Genomic DNA, 25,755 nt, shown 5'->3' with positions numbered 1-25,755 from the left:
TGATGTAATTTACGCCTGCCCAATAAGAATAAATGGTGCGCAACTACTTTGAGAAATCTGAGGAAGAAGTCATGATAACTGTAAGTAATATTATATTACAGCACTATTTTTTTTTAACATATTGCATGCATGGCAGAACAATTTTTATATGTAGATCGAGTCTTTCCAAATATATGAATATTAGCGATATTCATACAAAAAATTTTTTTTTTCGTAATACAAACAACACTGTTTATCTGGTAAGAGTAGTTTTTACTGATTGGTGCACTAAGTATTCTTGTTACTTCACAGCACTGTCTGTAGCATGTATGTATGGACAACAGATAAATATCTCTCGCATGCACATAGCACATCCATTTTCCTGCCACTCAATATATACCACACACTATATACCATACACCTAGACACAATATATATTATAACTTAAAAAGTTGCCCTAGAGGCCTTTTTTCCAAATTATGTTAATAAATAGTTTTTGAAGTATTGTAACGCGTGCTTTCTTTTTTTTAATGTTATGTTATGGTGTAATTTTAACTGATAACTTAGTTGTAAGGCCCCTTTAGTCCAGGGTCAAACTTATCTGGATCAGGACAGACAGCAGTAGGTACATGATAACACTGTCCAATAGGGCCCACACATAACTCAGCAGTGTCAGGACATACAGCAGCAGGTATTTGTAACGGTGAAGTATAAAGCCCACACATAATTCATCAGGGTCAGGACAGACAGCAGCAGCAGCAGGTAGATGGTAACGGTCGAGTATAAGGCCTACACATAGCTCGGCATAACTCAGCAGGACAGGCAAGCAGCAGCAGGTTCTAAGAATGCACTCTGCAGCAGGAATGTGTTCCCAGGAATGGGCCCCCATCAGACCAGGGCAAAACCATAAATAAACTAAGACACCTCTGACAGCAGCATGTTGTAAGTGTGCAGCAGGAATGCATTAACCTTTCCCCAAAAAAAGCACTACTTTACATTGTAACATTTTTCTTTACATTATTTTTTCTTATTGAAACCACAATAAAAATTTGTACTAAATTACCTAGAAACACCGCTTGCATCGATCTGCTATCAGTTTCCATATATGGCACATTGAGTCTGTGGCAGAACCCTACGGTAGGGCAGACAACCTCACTGTGTGCTGATTCCTCGAAGCCAGGTGGCAGTGTTTTGCAGCGGCTCTATCATCCACCGCTCTTCCCACCCATACATGATCAGCACCGCACACACATTGTGCTCCGGACAATGGCAGGACTCATCTGTCCTGTGCCCGTCTGAGCACAGAAGGCAGTAATGAGCCAGCTTGCCTCAGCCATGGTGTGGAAGTGTCCCCTGCTCAGCCACCGGGATTAGTTCACCTTCCCATCGGTGAAGATTCAGCCGCGGTCCCTGGCTACTGGTGGGGTCCTCGGCGGCTGCCTCCAGTGTGCAGCCCAGATTATCGATTGCAGTTCATGTTGCAGAATAAGCCTTTAAATGTGAGGCTTGTATTCATTCGGGGAAAGTAGTGTCACACAGCCTGGGAAGGGTCTGACAGGCAAAGTGGAGCACCTACACTTTCATTCTGCAGAGTGTAGTTTGGAGTCTGTTCTGAAGGCACCATGTGTTCTGGAGTTACATAGAACTGCCTTTAAAATGTCCCCACATAACGAATGCAGTTGTGCTTCATTTTGTTTGACTTGAAATATAATTTATTTTTATTTTTACAAAGAACACATCATTGTGTGTAAAAAAAAAAGTGGCATTAAAGTGTAATAGTGGCATTACGAATATATGCCACTATATTCAATGAAAATAGTGCTATATATTTGTATAGAGATGTCCCGAACTATTCGCCAGTGAACAGTTCCCGGCGAATATCGCATGTTCGCATTCGCCGCGGCGGGCGAATATATGCGATGTTTGGTCCGCCTCCTATACGTCATCATTGAGCAAACCTTGACCCTGTACCTCACAGTCAGCAGACACATTCCAGCCAATCAGCATACCCTCCCTCCCAGACCCTCCCACCGCCTATTAAAAAGCAAGGACAGCATCTATTTTAGAATAATTCTGAAGCTGCAGTGTCACAAACTTGTAATCGCAATGCGATTAATACAGGTTATATTAATCGCATTGCGATTACAACTTAGAGCTGGGTTTCAATAAAATATAACGAAGGTTGAGAATAAAGTGCTATATTCGTTGTCAGTTCTAGCAATACAACCATTAGGAACTCAGATCTAAGTTGTAAACGCAATACGAATAATGCAGGTTATATGAATTGCGAATTCAACTTAGAGCTGCTGGGTTCCTAATGGTTGTATTGCTAGTATATAATGAAGATTGAGAATATAGTGCTATATTCGTTATATTCGTCAATTCTAGCAATACAACCATTAGGAACTTAGCTCTAAGTTGAATTCGCAATGCGATTAATATAACCTGCATTATTCGTATTGCGATTACAACTTAGATCTGAGTTCCTAATGGTTGTATTGCTAGAACTGACAACGAATATAGCACTATATTCTCAATCTTCGTTATATTCTAGCAATACAACCATTAGGAACCCAGCAGCTCTAAGTTAAATTCGCAATTCATATAACCTGCATTAATCGCATTGCGATTACAACTTTCTCAAATCCAACAGTACATTCTAGCATGGAGCCGTTCCCATGGTGATGGGGACGCTCCATGAGCACGGAAGTTGGCAGAAGCTCTAAGTTGAAATCGCAATGCGATTAATTCAAGTTCTATAAATCGCATTGCGATTTCAACTTACCACACTCTGCGTCAACTACGTAATTTTCCATGGGAGTTTTGCCATAGATCCCCCTCTGGCATGCCACAGTCCAGGTGTTAGTCCCCTTGAAACTTTTCCATCACTATTGTGGCCACAAAGAGTCCCTGTGGGTTTTCAAATTCGCCTTCCTATTGAAGTCTATTGCGGTTCGTGGAAATTCGCATTCGCCGTTTGCGAACGGAAAATTTTATGTTTGCGACATCTCTATATTTGTAATGATGAATCTTCCTTTTTTTTCTTTTTTAACAGTACACAACATTATGGTTGATCTGTGGTTGTTTATCTTTATTGTGCAACTGTTGGAGGAGGGAGGCTTGACTTTGCTCAGTCAATCACTGTCCACAGCGCTAAACTGCTTTAGCCAGCGAGTAGCTGAACCAGCATTTCCAGCCTTTTGCTGTGTTTCAAGCCAGCCCAGGACCATGACTGCAGAGCATTATTGAGCAGAAGAATATCAGTATGGCAGGGGAGGGGGGAACTATTTGGTGAGTAATACTTATATTTTTATTTTTAACTCATCCTGACTATTAAAAAATATGTATTTCCCCAGAACAATCCCTTTAATACTTCATTCTTTCTTTTTTCCACAATAATATAGAGATAGCATAATATATGTATATGTATATGTATATATATATATATATATATATAGTAAAAAAGTCCAGCGGGAGCACCAACCAAGGACCGGGTGCAATTTCCACAAGGGTAGCGGCAATACCCCAATAGTACAACTTTGAGAAAATAGGACTGCACTCCAGAATAAAAGTGAAAATAGTGAGCTTTTATTCACCCATAATATGGCAACCTTGTGACGTTTCGGCTCACAAGAGCCTTCTTCCAGCATAGAAACAGTGAAAATGAGAACATATAAAGGCATATCTCAAGTGACTGACCAATCACAGTTTGATTACAATCATGATTAGATTGAATACATCTGATACATATACAAAAAATAAACAAAGTGCATGTGCATAAAGTGACATGTGCTAAGAGATCAACAATACAAGATCGAAGTCCCTGTTCATTGATCACATAAATATATGATATAAGTCATTTCCAAATACATATATAACATCCTTAATAAAGTGAATAAGTGTGTCAGAATGAGATCATAGAAATCGCACCTCTCGAAGTTATATATATATATATATATATATATATATATATATATATATTCCAAGGAAATCCACTGCACTTCCTTAAGTAAAAGCGTGTAGTTTATTCACAAAATAGCAACGTTTCGGTTCGCACACTGGAACCTTTTTCAAGCAGATAGCATATATATAGCATGTTCCATATTCATTAATCAATAACATGATTGAGTACAAAAAGTTCTAAAATTCATAAAAATATGTCTCAAAATCAAAGTATACATAATTCAAAGACAAGTGAAACCCATATTCAACATATAAGTGACCTGAACATATATATCCGCAATAGTGTATATACCTAAAAGACTATAAGTCATATTTCTTGAAAATTAAGACATTCATCGACACCCAGGTGATCTAACAACTAACATGATTAAAAGCAATAGTTGAACGCTTGTAACCTGATTCAGACCCGAGTGACACATGGAGATCTGGCGTGGTGTAGGAACAACTGCGCCTACCCGACGCTGCTTCAGCAATCATCCTGGTGTAGGCAGTCTTCTATGAGCAAATGTATCACCTGATCTACAAGTCAGCTGATCGGAGGGTCAGGTGACCGGAGTGCTGAGATCACATGCAGCCTATTTGTAAACGTTGCTACGGCAAGCATCACATGACTAAGGGCCTGCATTTTCTAGACAAAACTATTGCAGGATCTGTGTCTCTATTTACTTTATAGGAAGATAAAGCCAACTCCAAAAGAGAATAAAGCTAACTAGTTCAGACTCGTTGGATTCATTGCTATATATATATATATATATATATATACAGTCATACCGTATTTTTCGCCCTATAAGAGTTTTAGTTTGTGGGCGAATATGTAGAAGATAGTATATTCTACATATTCGCCCACAAGCTAAAAGTAGGGATGGACCAGTGTCCGGCACTATATTACTATATATTAGTTTTTTAGAATATTCGCTATATTCTAAAAAAAATATATACCAATATAGCAAATATCCCCCAAAAAATTAATATAAAGCAATATAGCTAATATAGTGCTATAATTTTTTTTTAGAATATTCGTAATATTCTAAAAAAATAATACATACCAATATAGCGAATATTCAAAAATATAGAGCAGGGGTGCCCAACCTTTTCTGGTTGGGGGCCACATTGTCAGCCTGAACCAATTCCAAGGGCCGAAAATAAAACTTAAAGGAGATATTACCAACTGAAATACTGTATTTTTGGCATATTAAACATACAGTATATATCATTAATGTCTGGTTACACTTCTGGTACTCCCATCTAATGGGAAAATACATGAAAGATACATGTGAGCAGACACTAGACATAGGCATACAAATCTGTTACCAGATGGTTGGGGGCCGCAAAGAATGGTATCGAGGGCCGCATGTGGCCCCCGGGCCGCAGGTTGTGCACCCCTGATATAGAGCAATATAGCTAATATAGTGCTATTTTCTTTTTAAATTAGTCGTATTTTTTTTTCCATCTAAACATGATTGATTTCTCCCAGCTTCTTGCTTGTGGATCAATGAGTCATTGGCCCACAGGCAAGAAGCAGGGAGGAATCATGTTTAGAGTTGAGTGGACGCCTGGATGTTCGGGTTTTACGGGTTCGGCCGAACTTTACAAAAAAGTTTGATTTCGGGACGAACTTGACCCCTAACCCCATTGAAGTCAATAGGGACCCGAACTTTTGAGCGCTAAAATGGCTGTAAAAATGGCATGGAAAGGGCTAGAGGGCTGCAAATGCCAGTAAAATGTGGGTAAAAGCATGGCAAGTGCTCTGCAAACAAATATGGATAGGGAAATGACTTTAAATACATAAAATACGTAAAAATAATATATAAATATGTAAAAATACGTAAAAATGTAAAATAATAATCTTGATCTAGGAGAATGAGGTCCATATGGAGTAGGAGGTTGAGGAGGCGTGGATGTGTCGGTGTAGATGGAAGCGGCGGTGAAGGAGGAGGAGGAGGTAGCCTACACTGCTTTTTGGCTTTAAATTTTTTTTTATTTTTTTACCTTGGGGTACATCCCAAAACATTGGGAAATATAACCTGTGATAACCCTCTCCAGTCATGCTAAACACACCTTCAGACAATACAGGCCAGCACCTCCAAGGCGTAAAGGGCAAGCTCAGGCCATGTGCCCAATTTGGAGACCCAGAAGTTGCATGGGGCAGAACCATCAGTCAGTACGTCTAGGCGTGTGCAAACATACTGCCCGACCATGTCGCACGTCCTCGTGATGTTCATGATCCAATTGTATATCTGCTCTATTAACTTTCGATGTTCTTTTCTTTTTTTTTTTTTCTTTTTTTTTTTTTTAAGTTTTTATTTTACTTTCGATAAAACATACATTGTAACAGTACACCAACAGTGGCGTAAATCGGTACCATACACATTATCATAGAAGCACAATATAGTACATAACGGAATTAGGATAGAAATCTTTACAGAAAATGTAAGAGGTACTCCATAAATGCAGCTTGTATTCTGTAGGTTAGTGCATATAGGACAGTATCAAGGCATGGCTGCTCAGAAGGAGTGTCGATGCAGCTAGAGAGAGAAACACAATATAGTCTAACACAACTTAGTGACCTCATACCCACTCTATATTTGTATGAGTCATATATGGCTTGCACCCGGGAGAGGACAGGCATCTCCAACTACCAGTAAGTTATTAAGCAGAATTGGTCAAAATCTAAATTGCTAGTCATACTCGCATAGCTAATAGGACAGGGTCGAGAAGGAGGTTATGGGTTGGTGTTAGGTAGACTAGTGCTGAGAAAATCTGTACTTTGCCCAGGGGGCCCACTTTTTCAAGAAAATTGGGTGTGACCGTGACTCCCAGGAGGCCATTTCCTCAAAACGGTAGATTTGATCTACTTTAAGTCTCCATTGCTCCATCGAGGGTAAGCTAGCTTGTAGCCAATGTTTAGGAACCAGAAGACGGGCTGCCAATAAGAGTTGCTTGAAGAGGAACGTGGGTGGGGGCGACTTTTTATCAGTAAAAAGAGAGAGCAAGGCACCATAAGGGGATAGAGCTATATTTGAGGAGCAGATTAGGTTACTGATCTGGAAAATTTCCGCCCACCATTTGTTAATGCCAGAGCACGACCACCATATGTGTAAGAAAGTACCTTTCTCCCCTTGACATCTCCAGCATGTTGTAGACGCAGATCTGGAGAAATGAGAGGATTTAACCGGGGTGATGTACCATTGTGAGAGGATTTTGTATCCATTCTCCTGTGCTCTAACACATCTAGAAGACTTATGTGGGGTCTCAAATAGTGTAGGTAAAGTTTGAAGAGGGAGATCCACGCCCGTCTCCAGTTCCCAGGATCGAATGAAAGCTGGCTTAATAATTAGGGGGGGAGATCTTAGTTTGTTATATATAAGAGAGATAGGTTTTTTAGGGGGATTGGGGTTAGTTATTAAAGCCTCAAACCATGTAAGGGGGCGAAGGAGTTCACCATTCATGTTGTTTTTATTAACAAATGATTTGATAAGTGGGATGAGGTTGAAATCACATGGTTGTGGGTTGAGAAGAGTTTTAATGGTATCATTTGTTGGGACTAAGCCCTGGGGTTCCAGGAGAAGGGATAATGGCATAGAGGAAAGACCAATTAATTTAGAGGAGGAACTTCTAGGCCCGCCCGTGGATGAACCTAGAATATCACTAATCGTAACCAGGGGGGATGGGAAGGGAATTGAGCAGTGAGAGAGATTCCACCATTTCCATGCTTCCACTGTGGCCCTGATAATTGGGAAGGGTTGCAAGTTAACTTGGGGGGGTACGTGATGACCCAAACATAGGGCTCGAGTTGGTTGACCCATAATGCTCTGTTCCATGGCCACCCAGGACTTGCTATCAGTGTTTCTCAGCCAATCAATGATTCGGGACATAAGGATAGCCTTCCCATATAGTTCCGGGTCTGGCAGTCCTATACCACCCGATGAACGTGACCTAGATAAAAATGAGTAGGATATTCTCGCTCTCCTGCCATTCCATACGAACATTCTGAACCTTTGTTTCAGGGCTGAGTAATAAGACTTTGGGATGGGAATTGGGAGCACTTGTTGGAGGTATGTGAGACGTGGGATAATAAGAGCAGAAAGGATGTTTTTCCTTCCAAACCAGGATAGGGTTGGTGCTGTTTTAGTGAGTTTTTCAAGGGCTAAGAATAAGGCAGCCTTTAAAGGGACATAATTGAGCTTGAAAAGGTCTGAGATGGTAGGGCTAATTTTCACTTCTAGGTAAGTAATAGTTGGAGAGGACCAATTGAAGTGAGAATCTTTCATTAAGGAGAGTTTGAGTTGTGGTGAAACGCCCGTGCAAATGATGGTGGATTTGCTCTCGTTGATCTTAAAGTCTGAAACTACACTGTAGTTCTTTAAATGTTCCTGAATTAGGGGGAGGGAGGTCTTAGGGTTTGATGTCATAATCATGACATCGTCTGCAAATGCCGCGATCTTGTGGGTCCTACCTCCTAGAAACAAACCTTTAATCTCAGTATCCATTCTAAGCCTAGACAGAAGGGGCTCCATGGCTAGGATGAATAATAGGGGGGATAGGGGGCAACCCTGACGAGTTCCGTTTTGGATTTGAAAGGGAGACGATAGGTCACCGTTGACCATCACACGGGCGGTAGCCTGGTTATACATGGCAAATACAGCCTTGATATATGGATCAGGTAGGCCGAAGAAGGTTAGAACGTGTCGTAAATAATTCCAATTTATGCGGTCAAACGCTTTTTCAGCGTCGGTGCTAAGAAGTAAAAGGGGAGTGGAAGTATGTCTGGCATAGCAGAGAGCGTTGATGACTCTAGTTGTATTATCTCTACCTTCCCTATTACGCACAAAGCCCACCTGATCCATATGTACCAGCAGAGGGAGAAGGACTGCAAGGCGGTTGGCCAGTAGTTTCGCGAGTATTTTAAGATCAATATTCAGGAGAGAAATTGGCCTATAGTTTGCACATTGCTTGGAGTCCTTCCCCTCCTTTGGAATCAAGGCTACATGAGCAGATGCCATGTCCCTAGACAAAGGAACACCCTGTAGGGACTGGTTGCAGACCGTAAGTAGATGCGGCAGGAGCTGTTTTTTGAATGTTTTGTAGTAAAATGCCGGTAGGCCGTCTGGGCCTGGGCTTTTCCCCTGGGGCATTTGGGCCAGAGCAAGAGAGATCTCTTCCATGGTAAATGGAGCTTCAAGCGATTGCTTTTGGTCTGCCGATAGCGTTGGGCAGGTAGTAGACTTAAGATAAGCCTCCACTAATGTGGAGTGAGATGTTGGGAGTACGGTGGGAGGGAGGTTGTACAGGGCTTCATAGAAGTCCCTAAATTGTTTGGCAATCTTGAAGGAGTCAAATACTGGGTCTCCCTTAGGAGAGGACAGTTGGTGAATGTAATTGTCTGCTCTTCTAGATTTAATTCTATTCATCAGGAATTTTGTGGCCTTATCCCCGTGAGCAAAAAACTTGTACTGGGAGTTGAGATAGTATTTAGCTGAATTGTTGTTTAACAGAGCTTTTAATTCGGCTCTTGCTTTGGAGAGCTCTTGAAGTTGGGATTTAGAGGAGGTAGTCTTATGAGTAGATTCTAATTTGTTAACCTTAGAGAGGAGATTATTAATATTACTTTCCCTGGTTTTCTTTAGATGCGAACCTAGGCTGATGAACTCACCTCTGATAAAAGGTTTATGAGCATCCCAGACGGTTTGGTGCGAGATTTCTGGCAAAGAGTTCAGTTTAAAGTATTTGTCTAGTAGTGACGCAATTTTCTTTATGGAATCTGGGTTCCCAAGGATAAATTCATTTAGTCTCCAATTAAAGTTCTTCGGTTTGCGAGTGGGGGAGGAAATCTTTATAAAAATTGGGGCATGATCAGATAGATGTATGGACCCAATTTTGGCCATTGAGCATAGCTGGAGGTGCTCTTTTGAAGTAAAAAGGTAGTCTATGCGGTGGTAATTATTATGAACATGGGAATAAAAGGTATAGTCTAGAGTGTTAGGGTTATGAGTGCGCCAAACGTCTATTAAGTGGAGATCCCAGAGAGTGTTTTTAATAAGCTTCAAGGAGCTTTTTGAGTGGGAGGTTTTCCTTGCTGATGAGTCCATCTGGGGATTCAAAGCTATGTTGAGATCCCCACCCAGTATCACAATTCCTTCCTTGAAAGACTTAATAATTGGGGATATGGATGACAGCCAACCAGCTTGTTTGGTGTTAGGGGCGTATAAGTTTATAAAGGTATACTTTTGGATCCCTATATTCCCTTTAAGCATAATAAACCTGCCCTCAGGGTCTTGTATATGGTTAATGTATTTGAAAGGCACTTTCCTCTTGAATCCTATACTCACTCCCCCAGATGAAGCAGAACACCCCCCACAATGGAACCAGAGTGGATAATGAGAGAATTCCAGATTGGGATAATGATTAAACCTGAAATGCGTCTCCTGGAGAAGCAGCACATCCGAGCCCTCTTTACGTAGGATAGTAAAGATCTGACTTCTCTTGGAGGGTGAGTTAAAGCCCTTCACATTATAGGAAGCTACATGAATGTCAGTCATGAGTTAAGTTTGTTGTGTTCGGGAAGGTGCAAAGTGTGCTAGTCCTCCAGGAGAGGACACTCACGATTTTAGGTGATACTACCCCATCCAGGAGAGGAGCCGGATCCGTCAGCACTGGATTATCCCTCAGGGGATTCAGATAATTGTGTGTCAGGTACCTAGAACTGAACAAAGGGAAAGGGGAAAAGGGAAAAACAAAACATAAAACCATGAAAAAAACAGGTCTGTGGGGTGACCCACCAGTGTAAAGCATGGGGGAAAGAATTGGTCAATGACCGGTTAACAAACCGTTCTGCACATAAAATTGCAGCTTGAAAATGATCCTATGTTAGACTAAGCTACCATCGGGAATTCAACAGACAGGAGGAACTAGCCCTGATCTCCTAGGAAAACTAAAAAGGGAAAGTAAAGGTTAAGGGAGGGGGGAGGAGAGGGATTAAGGCATCAGAAATATGACTTATTAGTTACAGAGGCAATACGCTATTAGGCTGGACTCATTCCTGGATCTACGAGCAGAGATTAGAGCTAGCTACACATATTATTGCAGAAGTCCCATAAAAGGAAGAAGCAAATTATCTGGATAGATCTCAGTGAGTCCAGAAGAAGAAAAAGAAAAAGGAAGTGTTATGCCTCTGAGTAAGAGACTTGTGACAGGATGAATCATGAGATTAATCTTGAGACAGTCTCTTCGGTGTTAACTGCCGACTTCTCTTCCCCGCTTTGTGATTCTTTGGGGTGTGTTGTAAGGTGAAGGCCTCCACCGCAGGAATTTCAGGCAGAGCACCCAGATCTTGGAATAAGTCCCAGTTCTCGATCTGCATGGGCGGAATTTGTAGGTGATCATAAACCGCCTCAAGGTCAGCAAAAGTGGAAATATTCATGCGACGACCTCCTTGGAGAAAGGAAAGTCCAAAAGGAAAGTTCCATTTATAAAGGATCCTGTTCGCCCTTAGCCATTCTGTCAGCGGCTTGAGACATTTGCGTTTCCTTAAGGTGGAGGGAGCCAAATCCTGATAGATTGAGATTTGTGAGCCTTCAAATAGTATATCTTGTCTGTTTCTAGCAGCATCTTGAACAGCAGATTTCACTTAAAAGTTCAGGAACTTACAAATAACATCTCTTGGGAGAGCTTCTGCTTTGGGTTTAGGACGCAATGCCCTGTGTGCCCTTTCCAGCACTATCTCCAGAGCGAACTCAGGGCCCAGGAGTGAAGAGCAGAGGGAGACGACTGCAGCCGGGATGTCGCCAGAAAGCACGGTCTCAGGAATCCCTCTGATGCGCAAGTTGTTTCTGCGGCCTCTATTCTCTTGATCTTCAAGGGCATTCTGCATCTGGTTCAGGTAAGACCCGCACTTCTGGAATGCATTTGAGGTGGCCCTCTGGTGATCCATTATCTGGGCCTGCTGACTCTCCAGGGTCTCAACCCTGTCCCCTATATGGCGCATATCCTGGCGCATGGCGGCAAACTCGCTCAGGAGGGGTTCGAGGGCTTTACCCAGCGTGTTCTTTAGGTACTGCCTGGTAATCGGGAGGGCTCCCCTACCTTGCGGCTCCTCGCCATCGCTCTCTTCCTCCGATCTTGCCCTCTGGGACTGAGCGGACGCCATTTTGGAATCGCGGGCCACATATGAAGCGGCCGCTTTCTTCAGGAATTTATCCATATCTCTTCCTGCCACTTGACTTTTGTTAGTACTGGGGTGCTCCCTGGCTTTAGGGTTCCCGATCTTGACCATATTTCAAGCGGTATGCTTAAGATAGCTAGTGCAGCAACGGTTTGTAGTGCAGAGCTCAGACACAAGCGGCCATCACAGACCGGCGCTAGCTCCGCCCCCCACTATGATCTTTAATGTATATTAAAATTGCATTTTTTATTCAAGTAGTGGTATTACTCATATGTGGGATCTGTTTCTTTATTATATGATCGCCGGGGCAAACTCCAGCCCCACTGAGGTGCCCTTGAGCTCTTAGACTGCGCTCTCTGCTGTGTGCACTTATATTTAGTCCTGTGTCAGGAGACTGGCGCGGCAGGATCTATAAGCCCCAGCCACTCGTGTGCAGCTCAGCGCTCCTCACCGACGGTAGCTCCGGCCGGAACTACTTTTGCCCGTACCAGGAACGGCCCCGCTCCGGTAATGTGTCTCACCCACCTCAGTAGCGCTGACACGGTCCACCGGTGCTGGTATCGGCTGTTTTCCCCCTTCTTTCTTCCTTAGCACGTGGGGTCTTGCAGGTCTGCAGGGGCCGGACTACTTTTCCTAAATCGGCTCGCGGTCTTTCTGGGAGCGCTGACTTCAGTGTCCGTTATGGACCGGCTGGGCTTCTCAGCTTTGATGTCTTCCCACTTTATAAATCTTCGGCTCAAAGAGCCCTGTGTCTTGTCTGTAAAGGGTTGTTCGTCTCCCCTCGGCTTCAGCACCACACAGGGAGCGCAGCTTCCGGCACCTGCAGGGGAACAGGCCCAAGTCTGCGAACGAAAGTATCGTCCTCTATAAGGCACGGATATCCAATTAAGGCAGCCGGATCTTCTATCTTTCTTGCCAGTGCCCTCAGAGCCACTTGGTATGGAGATTAATGTCCATAAAATGATGGAAATTAGCTGAAAAAGCAGGAGCTCACTCCACGTGCGACCTTCCTGCTTCACAGCTGGCTCCGCCCCCCTCGATGTTCTTTTCTGTGCCTACCATGTTGATCACGGTTAGTGGCGAATCAGGGTTCCACGCCGAAGAGGGCGCGTGAGAAAGAGAGACCACATCCAAGGGAGATCAATGGATGAAATTTAATTGTGATTGTGCGGAAATGTGGGAGAAGCTATTAAAACGGAAGAATTGAAGGAAAGGGGGGGCGCGCGGCAATTACCCACTCCCGACTCGGGGAGGTAGTGACGATAAATAACAATACAGGACTCTTAAGATGCCCTGTTTTTGGAATGATTAATAAAAAATTATAGGGAATGTCACTGGGGTATTTTGGATTTGGAAACGTTAGCCAGGAGAGGGCCTGCTGTCGCTTTGTTGACTGTGACGTCCACCATCCATTTGGAGCGTGAGAAAGGGAGACCTCATCCAAGGGAGGTCAATGGCTGCAATGGTATGAAGCGGAAATGTGGGACAAGTTACTAAAGCAGAAGGATCGAATGAAAGGGCCAATTAAAGACAATTTTTTTAGAAATTTAAGTCCCTGTCACCTATGCAGAGCAGGGGTTTTTCATTGCCAGAAATGGGTTAATGTCACCCACCAATGGAACAGATTATTTTAAAAAATTTCGGTCCCTGTCACCTATGCAGAGCAGGGGTTTATTCACGGCAAAAATTTTAAAATGTCACCCAAGAATGTAACAGAAACATTAGTGAAATTTATTAACCTGTCTACTTGGTAGAGCAGGGGTCTATCACAGCCAAAAATGGTTGAATATCACACGAAAATGTTACAGACAAATTAGTGAATTTTTTTACCTGTCTACTAGGTAGAGCAGTGGTGAATCACATTCAAAAATTTGTGAATTTCACCTGAAAATGTAACAGACAAATTAGTGATTTTTTTATATCTGTCTACAAGGTATAGCAGTGGTATATCACACACAAAAATTGCAGAAATTCACCCAAAAATGTAACAGACAAATTAGTGATTTTTTTTTTTACATGTCTACTAGGTATAGCAGTGGTATATCACACCCAAAAATTGGTGAATTTCACCCGAAAATTCAACAGACAAAGTAGTGAAATGACATAAAATAAAATACATACAAAAATAAAAATAAAAAATTGATTTATGAGGTGGAGATCCATATGGAGTAGGAGTTTGAGGAGGCGGTGGACGTAGCAGTGTAGGTGGAAGCAGCGGTGGAGGAGGACGAGGTAGCCAACACGTTTTTTTTGTTTTAATTTTGTTTTTTTTGTTTTTTTAATTAGAGTACACTCCAAATATGCAAAATACAAGAATGAGCAATTGTGCTGTAGTATAACAATGGCTGGTTAAGGCCGGTATACATGTCTATTCTGCACAAGGTATAGACAAGTCCTGTGGGGACAATGCCTGGTTCATTTTAATGAACGTCAGCTTGTCCACATTGGCTGTGGACAGGCGGTTGCGCTTGTCTGTGATAACGCCCCCTGCCATGCTAAACACACGTTCAGATAATACACTGGCTGCAGGGCAGGCCAGCACCTCCAAGGCGTAAAAGGGTAAGCTCAGGCCATGTGCCCAATTCGGAGACCCAGAAGTTGAAGGGGGCAGACCCGTCATTCAGTACGTGTAGGCGTGTGCACACATGCCGCTCCACCATGTTGGTGAAATGCTGCCTCCTGCTAAGATGTTCCATATCAGGCTGGTGGTGCTAGTTGTTGTGGCGTGCTGACAAAGCTTTTCCACATTTCGGCCATGCTAACCCTGCCTTGTGAGGTGCTGGTGGTGCCACAGCTGCGTTGGTGACTTCTTCCTCCTCCTCTGCCTTCGCCTTGTGCTTCCAGGTGGGAATGCCACCAGCAGCGCGTCTACCAGCCTGCACTTGTACTCACACATCTTACGATCATGCTCCAGTGAGGGAATTAAGGACGGTATGTTGTCCTTGTAACAGAGATCCAGCAGCGTGGCCACCCAGTAATCAGCACAAGTTGGAATGTTTCAAGGGGGTGAGGTGAAAGACATGGACATCGGCTGCAGGTGCCAACTCTGATCTTTCAGCAGGAGACTGGGAGGGAGACAATGTGAAGGAACTGGAGGCACTGTCAGCAACCCAATCTACTATCGCCTGTACTTGTTCTGGCCTCACCATTCGTAGATCCGTATTAGGCCCGACCAAATACCGCTGCAGGTTCTGTCGCCTACTCGCACCTGAGGAAGGTGTTTCACTTGTGCGTGTAGCGGGCAAAGATCGACCACGTCCTCTCTCTGCAACAGGAGCTCCACCAGCAGCACCACGACCGGGGCCATGTCCCTTATTTGACGCTCTCCTCATATTTCTCAAATTTAGGATCTTGCCCTAAATGGGTGTTTTTTTAATAGGAGAATAGAACCACAGTATCTAAAGGGTGTATCTCACACGTACAGATGCAGATTAGGCCGCAATTAAAAACATCCTATTTAGTCAGTTGGCCGCTGCCTATGTGCACCATTGCCCATCCTTATGCAGGTCTGCCCAGGGGGGGCCCTCTGCGCTCACGTTCCACTGCCATGGTGGCTGGAGAGGGGGGAGGCCAGAGCCATACCAGCTCCATCAGCAGCAACTTAAGTCTAGAGTTGCTGATGAGTAGTTTTCTTCATCCTCCTACTGAAAAAACTATTAACCAGCAACAGCAGCTAGACATAGACCATAATCTGAACCAGCAGGTTGTGGCATATTTGGAGTGCACCCTGCCAGAAGCTACAAATGTGGAGAGAAAATGTGCATGTGTTGTTCCTATATGCGACCGGGTAAGGAGGTTTTCTCCCATGCCATGAATCAGTGTTTCTTTATCAAACAAGGAGTGGCTTGTAGTTAGTGCGCCCACCTGTTTCACAGGGGAGGCGCTATATATCTAACTCTCTCTTTAGTCTGTGTATTGTCATGAGTAAGGATTGCTATTGTCTCTGATCCGAAACGCGTAGACTGGACTGTAACTGGCTCTTAATCTCACTGAAAAATATAGGTAATATTTTTAAACCAAGCTGGACCTCTTTCTTCCTATTTTCAAGTAACGCTGTGGTTCTCGGCGTGGTCCGTGCTCGGTGTGGCAGGGTTGAGCACACCTATACTCAATTTCTGCTTACCTGTGCAGAAACAGAACTACACAAAAGTACAATACAATGTCCAGATCTTATCAAGATCTTTATTGAGAATTTCTCAACTGATGAAAACGATAGGTGGAAGTGCAAACTAAGCAATTGTTTGTGTAAGCCACCTGAACCCAATCTGTCTTCCACAAAGATTTCCGGATGTTTTATTGTGAACCCTGTATGGCCAAATATTTAAATGGTTTAGTATCAAAATAAAAATATGCTACATAACAGAAAATATACTGCATATATTGCAATTTCACAATAAAAAATAAAAAAAGGAATTATAGAAGGTGAACAAAACAAAGGTTAGTTTTTGAAACAAAATTTGTAGCTTTTGTTTCCTGAAGATATATAGTTCAGTAACTCAAAAAGATGGGTACAAAAACTACAAGAAAATATATTGATGTTCTATCCTGAAACAAAAGTTCAATTGGTAATTTAAAGAAAGATAAACCCACTAGTGTTGATCACGAATATTCGAATTTAGGTACTTCTAAAATTTGCGAATATTTCGAATATATATATATTCGTAATTTCGAATATTCCAATTTGTTTTTTTGTTTTTTTTGTAATTAGTACACCTGATCCCTCTGGGCCAATAAAAAGGCTGCAATATACTTGACTTTCGGAGTAGTAGGGTTTGCGAATTTTGCTCTATATTAATTTTTTTTTTTGAATATTCGCTATATTGCTATATAATCTTGTTTTAGAATATTACGAATATTCGAAAAAATGAAGTTATAGCAATATAGTGAATATTCAAAAAAAATCGAATATAGCGCAATTTAGCTAATATAGTGCTATAATCTTCTTTGTCTAATAGGTGTAAGTTGAAAAATTTGCAATGAAAAATTTGAATACAAAAATTCTAATTACGAAAATTTGCACATTACACAATCATTACCTTGCCGATTTTTCGAGTAAAAAATTCGTAGAATATAACGAATATTCGAATTTGCAAATATACGATGAATATTCTGCAAAATATTCGCAAAATATCGCGAATTTGAATATGACCCCTGCCGCTCATCACTAAAACCCACAGTCTTGTTTTCTGTACTTCTGACGAATCAGAAGAATGGAAAACAAAACGGTGATGTGAATCCACCTTTTTGTTGCACAACCTTTTGAGGCAATCATTGCAATCAAGCAATTTCTGCAATCGGGTATTTTGGCCCACTCCTTGTGAACAAACTGCTCCATCTGTCCCAGGTTGGAAGGGTGCCTTCTCCAGACTGAGTGTTTCAGCTCCTTCCACAGATGTTCAATAGGATTTAGATTTGGGCTCATAGAAGGCAACTTCAGAGTCCAGTGCTTTACTCTTACCCGTTCTTGGATGTTTTTAGCTATGTGTTTTGGGTCATTATCCTGTTGGAGGACCAATGTCCTGCGACTGAGATCAAGCTTTCCGACACTGGGCAACACATTTCGTCTCAGAATGCCTTGATACTCTTGAGAGTTCATTGTATCCTGCACAGATGCAGCAAAGCAGCTCCAAAACAAAACTTGGCCTCCTTTATATTTTACAGTAGGCACAATGTTCTTTTATTTGCATGCTTCATTTTTCTCATTCTCTGAACATTGAGCTGATATGACTTTGCCAAAAAGGTCCTGTTTTGTCTCATCTGTCCAAAGGACATTCACCCAGAATCTTTGTGGTTTGTCAATATGCATTTTGGCAAATTACAGTCTTGCCTTTATATGATTTTCTTTCACCAGTGGTTTCCTCCTCGGTTGACTTCCATTAAGTGCATTTTGGCTAAGACAGTGACGGATGAGCAATTTGACACTGATGTTGGAGTTTACCTCTAAGCTCTTTGGAAGTTGTTCTGGGTTCTTTGGTTACCATCTGTAGTATCCATCTCTTCGATCTGTTATCAATTTTCTTTTTGCAGCCACATCCAGGTAGACCTTACATTTCTGAATAATATGTGCAACTATAGTAACAGGAACATCAAGCTGTTTGGAGATGGTCTTATAACCTTTACATATTTCTAAAATTTTCTTTCTTATCTCCTGAGACAAATCTCTCCTTAGCTTTCATTCATTGGTCTATGTTCAGTGTGGCACCCATCATGATATAAAAAAACACAGCAACTACTTTTGACCCTTTAAATAGGCAGACTGATTGCAAGTTTAAACACCTGTGATGCTAATTACAGGAAATACCTTAGTTTAACATGCCCCTATAGTCAAATTATTTTCATTTTCATTATCTTTTCTACTGGTAGCATCATTAGTGTTAATTGTTATCTATGGTACTCAAAATGATTAATTCTGAACAATGGAAATCTACTTCATTTCTTTGAACACCTTTTGTTTATACTTTATATTTTTCAGTAGTTACTGGTATCATTTAGGATGTGTTCACATCAAGATTTTTCCCCACATTTAAAGGGAATCTATTACCAGTTTTATGGTGTCCTTACTAAGGGCTATATAAACATGAGCTCCTAGCTTTCCCCACCGACCTGCTGCTGATTCATATGGTAAAAACTGTAAGTCAGAGACAGGTGGGCGGGGAGAACCATGAGCTCATAAATATGGGGACTCATTGGCAAGTGCTGGTGCTATTAGGATTTAAAAGTAAGAGGAGCAGAAAACTGGTGACATATTCTATTTAACATATACATTACGGGAAAAAGGATACTAAAGCATAGTATACTACGGGCAATGTACAATACTACCAAAGATATATATGGTTTTCCATGGGAAAACACTCTTTTTAATGCCACTAGTGACAAGTAAAAAAGTATACATCTCTTAACCGTGCACAGTCTATCAGTAGTGTAAATTTTTAGTGGTATCAAGACCAATGTGCAAATTTGTTCTTCAGCAGTGATTCTCTAAAATATGTCAAGCTATTTTTCAAGCCGCCAAGTTTTTTCTTTTTTTCCAGTAGGAGACATTTCTTTACTAGAGGTGAGAGCTATTTTTCTTTGGATTGAAGAAACAACTTTGTATCACTTGTAAAGCTTTCAAAATGGAAAAATCACTAGAGAGTTATTTGTACTTTCTCTGTGAATTGTATCCCTTGAGCTGCAGCAGTAGCAAAAGTCAGCACAAAAAAGTCCCTGCTATATCATTCTACTTTATAGATAAATAACTTTTTATCCGGGGATATTGTTAATGATAATACAAAATGCAAAAAATGTTCTTGCCACTTCTAGAGGGCTGAACAATATCTTATGACACTAAAAAGCTCTAAAATCGGTCTAAATGTCATACATGAATGCATTACTTACAGTATTTTGTAACAATACTGGATACTATAAATCAAAACTTTTACTGCTAGAAAAGGTACAATAGAATCAGAACAAATAACTGTTTGAACTGTAATATAATAAAAAAAAAGTTTTTTTTTTTACATGCATAAGGGTTTGTCTGCTGTACCATAGCAGCCACAGGAAAAGAAATTATTTTCCTGTTGCTAGCCAGGTCTTATATGAGACTACTGCTACTTATACAGAATATGTTAGTACTGACTGCAGAAGTTAGCTCAGGGCAAATACCCGATCCTGTTGGCAACTCTTATTAACCCGGTAAGGACTATTCTATGTAAATAGATGTTGTCTACTCTTGGGAAAACATATTCTTGGTTTTCACATACAACAGGGCTGCTAATAATCCTATTGGTGGTGACTTGAGTGATCATATGATTATTGGGAAGCTACTTGCAAGATGGATTTGCCAGGTCTAACAGCGGCAGTTGTGCAAATTTACAATGTAACTTATGCTCTGTTCAATGTTCTCATTTTTTGCATAAAAACAGTAGTTAAAAAAATAAAATAAAAATAAACCCCTCTCTTTCAGAGGGAAAACAAGCTAAAAAATTGTGTGGATACTCTTAAAAATGCGCTAATGAGCAAAAGGCTCCATATCTCACCATCTACTACAGATTCAAATTTGAAACTACTATCATTTTATAGACAATCCTCTTGGACATGCCACTATTTAGCATATGATTACATTCTTGCCAGATTCATGTGTCACAGATGATGTTTCAGATAACTGGAAGTTAAGAATAAACATCCGACTGGCTTGATCCCAAACGAAGGAACATATAGGTGACCCCTATAAAACCCCTATTGCTCTCCCTGACTGCTAAGCACATACAAGGATCTCAAAGGTAGACGATTGTATGCCCACGTACCTAAGACTGTGCAACACCTGAAACCCCTATAATAGTGAGGGGACATGACCACAGGCTCCCTGCACTTAATACGGAGGGAGTCAGGGTCACCTAGAATCAAGCCAGCAAGGAGACACAATACACAAAAGGACTTATCTGAAAAAACAGCAGCAGCAGCCTCCAGCAGTGAACACTAAATCCAGGAAGTAATATAAACCGCAAAGTGAGGCAGTATGGGAGGGAATATAAAGGAAGAGGATTAGTCTAAATAGGTGACACCTGGGAGAAGGAAAAGAGATGAGAAAGTGAAACCAAAACAAAGAACATTATGCAAGAGGTAGAGAAGTACGTCTGCCAGACCTTCTGACAGAACTGGCGGTGACATCATGTAACTGCATTGTTGCTCCTAAAATTTTTATTTGAATTATTTTGTAAATATACTTTTGGCTTTCAACACTGCCTGACTCCTTCTGAGCATGCTCTTGATCAGATTCAAGCATGTCCTAACCAAAATCTGTTCCCAGATCTCTTCTACACGTTCCTAATGTGTGGTGCATACTGGTCGACTCACTTGGGTATGAGTATAGATTTTTCTTCATCTCTACCCACAAGTGTTAGATTGGTTTGAGGTCTGGGGACTGTGGGCACCAATCTAGCACCTCTACTTCATTGTCATTGAACCATTTCTTCAGCAATCTTGACATATGCTTTGGGTCATTGTTCTGCTGGAACACTTTGTTGTCTTTTTCATACCCATAGTACTCGCGTGTATGAACTAACTCATCTTGTAGGATAATCACATATAGGTTAGCATTGAGACCACCATCTACCCCAAAGCATCAGGCTTCCTACACCAAACTTGACAGTTTCTTCAATTTCTTGATTCATCATCCCCCTTTTCCCTTGTTTCTTCCAGACCCATTTGCACCCATCAGAGGCAAATATATTGACTTTCGTCTTAGCACTCAAAATCACCCGTCAAGGCTTCTTCACATTTTTCCGGGCACCATTCCAGACTTGGGTAATGCATGTTGCACGGTGCTTGCATGGACGTCTATGATCTCACTATTATGAAGCATACAAGCCACGTCCAGAACTGATAGACCTTGTAATGAGCCGACTTGTTGACTCCGATACTTTACCTGGATGTCCACCTTTTGGCTTTGGAATGGATGGACAGACTTCATTTCATATTCTTCCAACTCTCATGGCACTCATATGATGCAGATAGGCAATTTTCTTGGCCGAGATACCACTATCAATGAGCTGGATAAGGCTGTTTCTGTTTTCCTGGGAAATCTTCTTAATAGCTGCTCCTGGATTTTAACCAGTGACCTTTCGCTTGGGAATCAACCTTATAATACACTGAGCTATTATGGAATATGAGAACAGGTTGTAATTTGTAATATATAAGAAGAAAAATATTTTTCCACCACCCTGAGCAAAACAGTAACAATGCAGTTACATGACAAGAATCTACATAATTAATCTTACAGTATGCTAAATAGTTGCAAGTTCAATTTATGTATGAGACAACAGGCATTATCTCCTGGCCTGTGGGATTTTGTGCTTAGCCCAGAGGGCGATGATGATGTCCCTTTATTGCTGGGTAGAGCAGGATGAGTACCATTACTAACAGAACAGCTTCTCTATTATGAGGGGGGAATTCTACTATGTGTGGGGGCACAAATGGGAATTTTGCTATGTGGGGGGCACAATGGGACATTGTACTCTTTGTGGGGCACAATGGGGAATTCTGCTGAATGTAGGAGTAATGGGGCATTCTACTGTATGAGGGGGCACAGTGGGACATTCTACTGTGTGTAGGGGCACAATGGTAAATTGTACACTGTATGGGGGCACAGTGAGGCATTCTGTTGTATGTGGGGTCACAATGGGACATTCTACTCTGTGGGGGGCACACAGGCTTAAGGTTACAAAGGGGCATTCTGCTATGTTTCAGAGCACTGTAGGGCATTCTACTGTTTGGTGAGGGGGCACAAAAGGGCATTGTACTCTGTGTGGGGGCACAAAGGGCATTCTACTCTGTATGGGGAATTATGGGGCATAACTACTGTATGGGACACTAAAGTGGCATATCTTCCGTGTGGGTGCACTAAGGGGATAACTAATATGTGTGGTAGTAGGGGACATAACCACTGTGTGGGGGTAAAATAGGGACTGTGTATAGATAGGAAATGGGCAGAGTTAAATGCATGATTTACTGTCAAATAAATTAGTTATGTCCCTCCTTGGCCTTTTTGAAAGTTGGGAGGTAAGCAACAGTGCAAGATACTTAGTCATCATGTCATATATTTAATGGAAGGAAGATTAAAGATGATGCAAAAAACATCAGCTGCTCATAAAATGTTGAAAAAATACAATTATGTTTATTAGGTCTTTTGTGTAAAAAATGTATTGCAAATATTTTATTACATTAGATTATTTAATATGGGATCTGGAATGTAACTGATCTTTCTATAAGTAACTAGAGTTGAGCGAACACCTGGATGTTCGGGTTCGAGAAGTTCGGCCGAACATCCCGGAAATGTTCGGGTTCGGGATCCGAACCCGATCCGAACTTCGTCCCGAACCCGAACCCCATTGAAGTCAATGGGGACCCGAACTTTTCGGCACTAAAACGGCTGTAAAACAGCCCAGGAAAGGGCTAGAGGGCTGCAAAAGGCAGCAACATGTAGGTAAATCCCCTGCAAACAAATGTGGATAGGGAAATTAATTAAAATAAAAATTAAATAAATAAAAATTAACCAAAATCAATTGGAGAGAGGTTCCATAGCAGAGAATCTGGCTTCCCGTCACCCACCACTGGAACAGTCCATTCTCAGATATTTAGGCCCCGGCACCCAGGCAGAGGAGAGAGGTCCCGTAACAGACAATCTGGCTTCATGTCAGCAGAGAATCAGTCTTCATGTCATAGCAGAGAATCAGGCTTCACGTCACCCACCACTGTAAGAGTCAATTTTCATAAATTTAGGCCCAGAACCCAGGCAGAGGAGAGAGGTCCCGTAACAGACAATCTGGCTTCATGTCAGCAGAGAATCAGTCTTCATATCATAGCAGAGAATCAGGCTTCACGTCAGCCACCAATGCAACAGTCCATTGTCAGATATTTAGGCCCAGCACCCAGGCAGAGGAGAGAGGTCCCGTAACAGAGGATCTGGCTTCATGTCAGCAGAGAATCAGTCTTCATGTCATAGCAGAGAATCAGGCTTCACGTCACCCACCACTGTAAGAGTCCATTTTCATAAATTTAGGCCCAGCACCCAGGCAGAGGAGAGAGGTCCCGTAACAGACGATCTGGCTTCATGTCAGCAGAGAATCAGTCTGCATGTCATAGCAGAGAATGAGGCTTCACGTCACCCACCACTGCAACAGTCCATTTTCATAAATTTAGGCCCAGCACCCAGGCAGAGGAGAGAGGTCCCGTAACAGAGGATCTGGCTTCATGTCACCAGAGAATCAGTCTGCATGTCATAGCAGAGAATCAGGCTTCACGTCACCCACCACTGCAACAGTCCATTTTCATAAATTTAGGCCCAGCACCCAGGCAGAGGAGAGAGGTCCCGTAACAGAGGATCTGGCTTCATGTCACCAGAGAATCAGTCTGCATGTCATAGCAGAGAATCAGGCTTCACGTCAGCCACCACTGCAACAATCCATTGGCATATATTTAGGCCTAGCACACAGGCAGAGGAGAGAGGTCCCGTAACAGACAATCTGGCTTCATGTCAGCAGAGAATCAGTCTTCATATCATAGCAGAGAATCAGGCTTCACGTCACCCACCACTGCAACAGTCCATTTTCATAAATTTAGGCCCAGCACCCAGGCAGAGGAGAGAGGTCCCGTAACAGAGGATCTGGCTTCATGTCACCAGAGAATCAGTCTGCATGTCATAGCAGAGAATCAGGCTTCACGTCAGCCACCACTGCAACAATCCATTGGCATATATTTAGGCCTAGCACACAGGCAGAGGAGAGAGGTCCCGTAACAGACAATCTGGCTTCATGTCAGCAGAGAATCAGTCTTCATATCATAGCAGAGAATCAGGCTTCACGTCAGCCACCAATGCAACAGTCCATTGTCAGATATTTAGGCCCAGCACCCAGGCAGAGGAGAGAGGTCCCGTAACAGAGGATCTGGCTTCATGTCAGCAGAGAATCAGTCTTCATGTCATAGCAGAGAATCAGGCTTCACGTCACCCACCACTGTAAGAGTCCATTTTCATAAATTTAGGCCCAGCACCCAGGCAGAGGAGAGAGGTCCCGTAACAGACAATCTGGCTTCATGTCAGCAGAGAATTAGTCTGCATGTCATAGCAGAGAATCAGGCTTCACGTCAGCCACCACTGCAACAGTCCATTGTCATAAATTCAGGCCCAGCACCCAGGCAGAGGAGAGAGGTCCCGTAACAGACAATCTGGCTTCATGTCAGCAGAGAATCAGTCTGCATGTCATAGCAGAGAATGAGGCTTCACGTCACCCACCACTGCAACAGTCCATTTTCATAAATTTAGGCCCAGCACCCAGGCAGAGGAGAGAGGTCCCGTAACAGAGGATCTGGCTTCATGTCAGCAGAGAATCAGTCTGCATGTCATAGCAGAGAATCAGGCTTCACGTCAGCCACCACTGCAACAGTCCATTGTCATAAATTTAGGCCCAGCACCCAGGCAGAGGAGAGAGGTCCCGTAACAGACAATCTGGCTTCATGTCAGCAGAGAATTAGTCTGCATGTCATAGCAGAGAATCAGGCTTCACGTCAGCCACCACTGCAACAATCCATTGGCATATATTTAGGCCTAGCACACAGGCAGAGGAGAGAGGTCCCGTAACAGACAATCTGGCTTCATGTCAGCAGAGAATCAGTCTTCATATCATAGCAGAGAATCAGGCTTCACGTCAGCCACCAATGCAACAGTCCATTGTCAGATATTTAGGCCCAGCACCCAGGCAGAGGAGAGAGGTCCCGTAACAGACAATCTGGCTTCATGTCAGCAGAGAATCAGTCTGCATGTCATAGCAGAGAATGAGGCTTCACGTCACCCACCACTGCAACAGTCCATTTTCATAAATTTAGGCCCAGCACCCAGGCAGAGGAGAGAGGTCCCGCAACAGAGGATCTGGCTTCATGTCAGCAGAGAATCAGTCTGCATGTCATAGCAGAGAATCAGGCTTCACGTCAGCCACCACTGCAACAGTCCATTGTCATAAATTCAGGCCCAGCACCCAGGCAGAGGAGAGAGGTCCCGTAACAGACAATCTGGCTTCATGTCACCAGAGAATCAGTCTGCATGTCATAGCAGAGAATGAGGCTTCACGTCAGCCACCACTGCAACAATCCATTGGCATATATTTAGGCCTAGCACACAG

General features: G+C 42.4%; 1 long non-coding RNA gene across 1 annotated transcript in view; it reads left to right on the top strand.

Moving 5' to 3' along the window:
• Nucleotides 1-3,148: 3,148 nt before the first annotated feature.
• Nucleotides 3,149-25,755, top strand: part of LOC122943483 — a 64,586-nt gene continuing 41,979 nt past the window's right edge. The window contains exon 1 of the long non-coding RNA XR_006390871.1: nt 3,149-3,270. This is a non-coding gene — a long non-coding RNA (uncharacterized LOC122943483). The remainder of the gene's footprint in view (nt 3,271-25,755) is intronic.

Source organism: Bufo gargarizans, chromosome 1 (assembly GCF_014858855.1).
Source record: "Bufo gargarizans isolate SCDJY-AF-19 chromosome 1, ASM1485885v1, whole genome shotgun sequence".
In the NCBI taxonomy this organism is placed as follows: domain Eukaryota; kingdom Metazoa; phylum Chordata; class Amphibia; order Anura; family Bufonidae; genus Bufo; species Bufo gargarizans.
The sequence above is the reverse complement of the archived record's forward strand: the minus strand, read 5'-3'. Positions and strand labels throughout refer to the sequence as shown.